The sequence below is a fragment of the Motacilla alba genome, chromosome 4 (assembly GCF_015832195.1).
Source record: "Motacilla alba alba isolate MOTALB_02 chromosome 4, Motacilla_alba_V1.0_pri, whole genome shotgun sequence".
Classification (NCBI taxonomy): Eukaryota; Metazoa; Chordata; class Aves; order Passeriformes; family Motacillidae; genus Motacilla; species Motacilla alba.
In genome coordinates, this window is record NC_052019.1 from 8,261,993 (window position 1) to 8,271,141 (window position 9,149).

A 9,149-nucleotide genomic window follows, 5' to 3' on the forward strand; every position below is an offset into this window, starting at 1 on the left:
TTTTGTAAACTATTCTAGTTGCCAGTTTCTGTCACTGGTAGAAGCCTCTATTCTGAAGTTACCTGGCCTCAGCTCCTCATAGTTGGACTCCTGCACCTTTGTCCATAAAAATGATGCCCTGTGGTGTCAGACATCTGCTGGACAGTGATCAAAAATCTCAGTCACCTTCCATTTTTTTCATAAGTCACAGAGATGGTTTTTCTTATGATTGTTTTTCCAAGCCACATGCTGAGTCAACTATTCCTGCCCAAATTTATTGACACTTTCTTGGATTCTGGACCCCAAAAAGGAGGACACCAAAGCAGGAGACATCTGGCATGGACATTCAATCCCATTTGCCTTTCTAATCACTGCATCAACCCGTAGGCCATGGCTCGCTAAACAGCTACTGCTGCTTTTTAATGCTTTCCCAAAGCAGTTTTCCAGAGAACTGTGTCTTGGGCTGTGAAAATTTCTTAGAATATCTAAATACATGATTTGCATTCAGTCATAGTGAAAGTCATCATGTCCATCCAATTTCATGTTTGCTCAATACCTCCACTCTGTGGGGCACTCTCTGGGCAACCTGTGCCGGTACCTCACCACCCAACAAGCAATAGAAACACATAACAGCATGGGGACAAGCTCTGTGCAGCCTTGGTAGAAGTTTACTTCATTAATTATGATTCTTGTAATTCTGAGATTGTCTAGTTTAGCCAGTTTGCCTCCCTTTAAGTTTATGCTGAGTGGATTTTTTAATTGCTTCCTCAAAACTCTTAAAATGATCTTTTGTTTCTATTGTCAATTGAAATTGTGTCTATTCAAAAATGAACTAATTACTTGATTTTGCTTCTGAGTAAGGTTTTCAGAAGTTCTGATTCTTGACTGCAGGGTTATGAATATTTTTGACCATTTTAAGACAAATCTTTGAAAGCTTGAGCTAACACTCGTATTTTCACATGTTTCTTTCCAAGTTATTTGGATTATCACTGTTTCTATTTGTAAAACACTTCTCTAAGGGATTGAATATATGTATCAGTTCACTACAATAATCATCTGGGCTTCATTTTGCCTGTATACAAGAAATCCAATTAAGTATAACCATTTGTATCAAAGCCATCACTAAAATTAATTCTGTGGTCAGTTCTTCTTAGACTGTCAAGATGAAGTTTAATGCTCAATTTCCTGGATTAGATGTAACAGTTTGAGTAAGGAGATTAACTTCTGCAATTTTTAGAAATTCTAAGGCTGTTTAGTTTTGGCAGAAGAATGCCTCCAGCATGTATTAGAATAAGGATCCCCTCCCTTTCCCTCCAGCTACATTTGATACTTGTGAATTGTGTATCTACCAGCAGATAACTGAAGTGTGAATGGCTGGTGTGTAGAAGAACCAACTGTTATCCTCTTTACTGGTTAGGACACAAATCACTGACTGTCAAGGACTTGCTTCTGAGCTGTCAGAAAGATCTCAGCAGTTCTGATCATGTCATTGCCTCTCCTCCTTTTGGCCACTTAATCCTTTCTCAATAAAATTCTTCCCTTTGTATCTCAGATAATTTGACTAATTCAATTCTCCATATTTTGATTTTCTATTAAACGATTGCTAACTATTTCCTCACTTCACCCTCCGCTTTTGGGTATGAGTTTTACAGTTAGTGCAGTCAGACCAGTTCTTGGAAAACTGCTTGTCTTCTTCCTTCAGTCTGCTCTTGGGATGACGGATTTGCTGCTACAGTCATGGCCCTTGGATTTCTAACACTGGCTTTGCCGCTGGCTCACAGCCAGTTCTTCTCCATCTTGCATTGTTTACCGGAGAGAGAGCCTTTATGACATCTCCAGGTGCTCCTGTCCATTGAGACCCTTTCAAGTTCATTGAGGTATTGAGAACATTTTCTCCCTGTTCCATTCTGAGGATCTGGGAATTTGGGAGAGTTTTGAAATCCCACTGCTGCCTCCTTTCTGCAGGCCAGAGGGAGTCCAAAACACAGGTGGGAAATGAGTGTGATCTATCAAAAGAGGCCTGTCCTTTTAACCACATCATGGAGAAACAAAGTTCAGTTTTACATTTTCCTGCCATCAGGAGTGCCCTCATATCCGTGACATTTCCTCAGCAGCACACCCATTCATTGGTATTAGCTTAGCACCAAACCACCAAGGGCTTTCTTCTTTGTCTCTTCAATCTTTTCATTCACAGAGCTAAAATTATAGTTTTGTAACTATGAAAAGTCCCATGAGGTAGATTTTGCATGATTTACAGGCATTAAATGAGAGAGTTCAAATGCCTTCACCAGAGTAGCCACACCAGGTGTAGTTCTGAAGGTATAATTCTGATTTCTCTGAATTTTCCAAGCTGCTTCCCCACAGCCATGATCCATGCCTACTTCACCTATCTAAGTCTTTGTTGGCTGCCATGTCTTTAGTATCTATTACGACCTCACTTTTCCTTATTCAGTCTTCCTGTTATTTCATAGGGATATAACTCAGAGCAGTCCCTGCCAAGGACATTCTGATTTTTATATATCTCATTATAAAATTATATTCGTCCTATTTCTTTTTTCTTCTTCTGTACACTTAATATAGAAACTAGTAGAAGAACCTTACAATTAGCAAGGTGAGATGACTAGGTTGGTTAAGGCTACAATAACCTATTATTTTGGTGATGGTTGAATGAAGCTTTATTGTAGATGAGGAATATAGTATTTGTTCAAGCCAGGTGGAAGAAGTGGTCAAGCTCTGTTTAAAAAGAGCAGATTAATACAGCCTTTGGGCAGTCAACCCCTACAGCCAAAGTCATCTGTCATCAAGTAACATTGTGTTGTATGGTTACAAGCCTTTGCCTCCAGATTGAATCTAAATGCAGGGAATTTGGCATTTTTCAGATATTTGAGTGAATGAGGAAGAGAACTAGAGGTGTAAGTCACAGAAGCTGATAGAAAAGTCAGAAAAAGTAGTTAGTTATTTAAAAAAGAACAGTCAGAGAAGCTTTAGAAGGAAATCTAAGAGATCTTAATAGCAGACTTAAAATCATAGCTTGGAATACGGGTAGCTGGTGTATGTCCAGGGTATTTTGTGTATTCATGTACATCAACAAGATTATCCAAAGAAGGTCTGTGTTACCCCATGGAGAACAGCGCTTAGGATCCTGTTTATAAGGTATCTGCTTGCAACAACAGAGTCATATTCAAAGAAGAACATACTTTAAAATATTTCACATAATTTTGTCTGGATAATTATTTTTCCCCTCTAATCCTACATAGTTTCAGTTGCGGTTAGACAATTGCTGTTTTTCGACCCAAATTACTCCAGCATCATGGTGAATAATTCCCATGAGTGCTGGAAAAGATGTTGGAAGCTTTCCAGACAATGCTGCCCCAACTCTTCCCAGGCATTCTCTGCTCCCAGGTGTCAGAGTAAGGTGCAGCAATGACTGCATGTGTGCATACTGCTCTCACAGAAAGGTAACCCAAAGTCTGCATTTGTTTGGGTCTGTAGGTGACTCACTTCCAACTTATGTTTTTACTCCACATTTCAAACTGCTTCATGAACCCTGTGTGGGTCATGGACCCTGGGTGATTCTCACCTGCTCCAGATTAAAGAAACCAACACTGTAAACCAAAGATTACTATTATTAGCAACACGACTAATTAGTAACATATGTCATTTCCTTAGTGAGCCTTTCCAAGGGGGTTATAAATGTCCATAGAAGATGGCACACTATCAACCTACAGGGCTCCACATATTTTGTCTATGCATATATGATTATCACCATGCCTTTGGCATGATGTTGATTCTAAACTTAGCCAGGCATTAAGGGGTATAAGGCATGGTAAGATGCAATCAGAGGGAGCAGAAACGGGGTAGTGGGAGAAGAGGCCAGGAAAGAGAGCAGGGAACATATTTCACATATCAGCATTCACTTGATCCAATTTAGGAACGAGCATCACCCTGCTGTGGTCATGGTCATACAGTATTTATAGAATGCCATCTCCTGCCTCACAGACATCTAATGGCAACTAAGCATTTACTCCAAGAGTAAATTTGAACCAGCTGGCCTTTGGGACCAATGGGATATTTTAGAGAAAATCAAAACAATTTGTTTACTTGTGTGATCACCCCCAAAACCAAGTGTTTAATCTTTTAGAGTCATTAATGGAAAGCTCATCAAAATCAATATTATTCCCTGGCTCAGGTCCAAAAAGGTACTTAAGTGAATACCAAACTTCATATATGGAAATAATTCCACTGATGAGTGTTCCTGATGAATTGGGACTTTCATTTTAAAATACTTACTACTCTTTCACTCTATGGTGCTCGTCATAGCATTATTTAAGTCTCAATTTTAATTAGCATGTGCATTAAAAATACTGCTCTCTATTGCATCTACTCTCTATAACCTTTAGAAGAAAAGGGAATTGTGATTGCATGCAGGTTTTTGTGAAAAGCAACTAGGTATGCATGTTAAAAATTAATTTTCAACAGCATCTGTAAACATAAGCCCATCAGATCTGCTAGGCAGGCTCACAGTCCAAGGAGGACATTTCATTTTCAAGCATCACATCACATCACATCACATCACATCACATCACATCACATCGTTTCAGAACTGCCATTTTCCCAGAATTTTCAGCTTGTGAGAAGGTTCAGACAGCTATAGGCTCAGCACACTCCAAACCACAAATGCATTGCCAGTGAGAACATCGAGGCCATTTATCATATGCTAGAAATTCTGCTTTCACATATGGTCTGTTATTCCAGGAGCAGCCCAAGGTCTATATTAGGGTCAGAGAGACAGCCAGTGTGGGCCTAGGCATCTTTTACACCTTCTACAGTTAAGTTTAGCTTTTGGGATATCTGGGGGACACCTGAGGTGGAATTAACTGGGCAGTCTTCACCAGCATTGCTCTGCCGCCTTAGGGGGTGAATAGCCATACCCATACCCTGTGCCATTGGATGGGGTGACCCAAGGCTCTGGCTGGACAGTGGCCTTTGCCTGCCAGCCTCTCATTCTGTGCCCTGCAGAGAGAACTGAACACCACCTTATGAAGGTGCTGAGCATGCAGCTCTTGTATTTTAGTATTACCTTTTCATACACACACATCTTGCCTAACATTTTTGTCCTATTGTTCACCTCCTCTGCTGCTGAGCCACTGTTGGTCTAGGGTTGGTAGCCACACCCCTCCTGAGAGGCATGAGGACTGGCTGAAACACAGTCTCCATCCTGGCCTTCCCTTGCATTGGCTCCTCACCTGGCTCTGAGCACACCCCAGGAGCTGCTGCACAAATCAACACCAGTGCAGACCTGAAAAAAGTCTTCATTCTGCCCAAGAGCTCTGTTTTCCAGCAGTGACACTTCCCTGGGAAAGCTCTGGAACTTGCAGCATGGCTCTACACAGGCAACAAAGAGCACAATTAGACAAATGTTGTTTGAGAGACTGTGGTTTTGGTTTGCAAAGGAAAGCAGGAGCTAAGGTCCATACACTTCACAGAAGTTATCTCTGTCTTCTATTAATATCTGTTCTGTAGCTGTTGGATAAAAATATATTGCACTCTGAATATTAAGTGTACCCTCAACCAAACCCACAAATTTACAGGATAGTCATTGCAGATAAGATATGAGATTTTGTGGAGAGGGACTCCACAGAGAGAAAACTAACCAAGCTACAAAACATAAAATACTAGAGATGCTTGTGATCCAATGCAGAACACCAAAATCCAATGCAAAGCAGGATGCTATGCAATGCCTTTGACTAAAACAGGTAATCAATATGATGGGGTTTTTTTTTTATGTGGTGGAATTACACTGTCTATGCAATATCTGTGTCTATTCTTTAGGAAGCTGGCTGGGGGGAGTATAAATATAAGCACAGGCCAAAGGTTTTATACTCTCACTTAAAATGTTTGGTATCTGATATGTGAGACACAAGCACCAAAATGTTCATGGTTACAGATTTCAAATTATGGTGCCCCAAATTAAAATATTCCAAAATCATGAATCAGACTTTTCTAAAGCTTGTCTCAGTGTGACACTGAGCAGTTTCAGTGGAGGAAATCACCTATAATTGCCATTTTACAAGATTTACAAGACTCTTTCATTTTAAGACTGACTTCAAAATAATGAGATACAGGAAGAAGCATTCTTCCAATTTATCTTACTGTTCACAAACCATTGGGATATGTCAGATCTGAGTTTTAAATTTGCTTGTAACCCAGAGGACTAGAAACTTATTCTTTTGAATAAAATGTGACTTTCTTATGTAATCAGTTGCCCTGGAAGCAAGATCTTTAAGATAAATGCTGAATTCTATGAAGCTTCTGATAAGCTCCCAAGAATTGGAGTCACTAAATCAAAGAATAAAAAATGTAATCACAGGGTCATACTATAGGGCCTGTGAAAACGAATTGAGTGATGTTAGAAAGTCAAAGAAACAACTTCATCTTGCAAAATGACAATTATGGGTGCTTTCATCCATACAAATTGCTCAAATGTCACAATGTTGCAACAAGCTTTTGAGATGTTAAACGAGTACCTCAAAATGTCCTTCTCTGAAAATATTCTAATGGAGCAATCCCCCCTTGGAAGGAGTCAGTTCAGGTGACCAGTTACAGACTTTTCAAGCCATTTGGTGATTAAATTATGGATAATCATCATCCATCCATTTGTATTGAGGTTGTCCTACAGTACAAGCACGGGAGTCTCTCTGATGTGTTGTGGTCTACACCTTTTCTGACAATTGCACCAAAATTTCTGGTGGCTCTTTTAACAAGCCTGGTGACTGTATCATTCTCTGTTATTCTGCCCAAGAATGAAAAATTGAGATGGCACAAAAATTGGTGAGGTTTTCAGCAATCATTCCTGAAAGCTGAGGGACTGGAATGAAGGATGACTGGATGTTTTGGTGCCATGCATAGAGGAGTGCTGACTATTTCAGTTTGTACTGGACAGTCTACTCTTCCTCTCAAAGTATTTTCCAGACTTGTAGTTTAGCATGACTGGAGAGGCTAAATTCAGGCAGGCATTATTGAGTGGAAAATATATTCTGGTCATGTATCACTTTCTTTCCCAGTTAGTTCCACACATACTTAGCTGGTTTCATCATTCTAGTGTGCTGACAGCTCCTCACAGGAGTGAAATTATTTGTCTGATCTTGTGCCTGGGCTGATTAATTGGTTCACTATGCAAAATGGCCCTACTGAGAACTGGGTTTATTGAGAAAGAACAGGAAGCTCATTTTGTCCCTGTTTCTGCAGCAACAGATTTCTACAAACACTACTTGTGGTGTTGGTAGACAGATTCAGAATGATTTCTGCATCATTCTTGTTGGAACCATTTCCCTGGATGTTTCCTGCACCAAAGTGAGTCTGTGCAGCACCCTGCTAGGGTCACCAACCCTGTGTTTATGTACTTCACTGCTTCTCTCATTATCCTCCTGCCTGGAATGGCAGCAGTCGATCTCAGCCTGATGTAGGCACTGCCTCAGTGAGGTTATAGACACAGCCTGGGAGCTCAAATCCAGTACACCTAATATTGAATTTCCCTTTGCAATCAGTTGAGTTTGGTGCTTCAGATAACCCGTGAGGAGAGGCTGGTTTTCCCTAAAATAGTCTTTTGCCTTTTTATATTTATTCAACTGGAAACTAGGCAGCTCCAGAACAAAATTCAGTCCACATATATTAGACATACACATCTTCCTAGACATGTCATGAAAATCAGTAGCTTTGAAAGTGCTTCCCTGGGGATGTACCAAGGTGGATTGGAGCTGCAGATTTCCAGGAAAGTGCTGTTGAAAGTTTCTGGTGCCATATCTCCTGACTATCATTTCCCAAGAAGGTCCTGGAGAGTCCGGAGAAGGCCAAAAACCCTGCTGGTCTTCACAGGGTGAGCCCATCACACAGACCTGGTGGAAGAGGGCTTGTCTCTGTGAGATGAGTTGAATGCACTCAAGATTGAAGATAATTCAGTCTGAAAGGGACCCCAGGAGGTCTCTAGTCCAACCTTTTGCTCAAAACAGGGCTGGCTATGAGGTCAACCTGTTCCTCTGCTGTTCTCATGACAAAAGAAATACTGCATTTTCCTGGTCTGAACCTCTCTCATATCAACTTGTACCTGCTGCATCTCATCCTCCTTCCATGCATGGCAAAAAGCATGGATGTAGTTTAGCCGAAAGCTGGCTTTGAAATGTACACAGAGCATAAGGAGAAGAAGTAAATGTAATGCACAAGGAAAGCATTCAGATATTCAGTATTTCTTTCTCTGTTTGCACATTACTATTAATTGTTTTATTGGCTGAGGAATGATAAGGTACTTTCTGTCAGAGACTCATGCACTCAGGCTGAGGTGCAAACACTGAACAAAACCAGCATTTTCAAAAATCTGAACCTATTTGTCAAATGCAGAAATATGCAAAAGTCCTAACTGACATTTTAAAACTAATTGACTGTAGTTTGGAAGCAAAACATGACTTCTAGAGTTTGAAATATACAATTTTTTCATACTTGAATAACGTGTAGTAACTACAACAGCAATTATTCCTGGGAGGACCTCAGACCTAGCTCACTACCTTGCCATGTCTGATAGTCATTGAGCTGCTAACAGGATCTCTCTCTCTCTCACCAGTCCTGTCCTGGTGAGTGGTTGCTCACTGCCCCTTGCGGAAGCCCCGCTCTTGCTGCTGCCTAAAAAGATCTGAAATGAAAAAGTCTGATTTTCATATGCAAACATAATATTTTTTAAAAATCCACTCTTTGTATCTAGTGAACCCGACCTGACTGGTCCCATGCTGAGCAAATGACATGGTTTGAAGATTTTGTTTCTAGCTGTTGGGCAAGAAATCTTCGATTGAACTCAAAGAGACAAAGTGGACATTTGAAAAACACTTTGTTTTCTAAAAAATTTAGATCTGAGGATGAAATCTGCATCACTAAAGGGTTTTAGGTGTAGGTTTGACAGCTAGCTGTCAGGAATGCACCAAGTTGCTTTTGTCCTGGCTTTGGATGAGGGGATGAACCCTTCTGGTATATTTCCTTTTGGTCATTCAGTCACTGTGAGGCAGTGTCTACCCCTTATTTGACTATAAACAGAGACAAGAAGTGAGACTCCAAACTTGGGACCACAGTTCAGTGCCTGGAGCTAGATGGGGTGAGCTCAGATTTTAGCTGCTCATCCTGAGCTC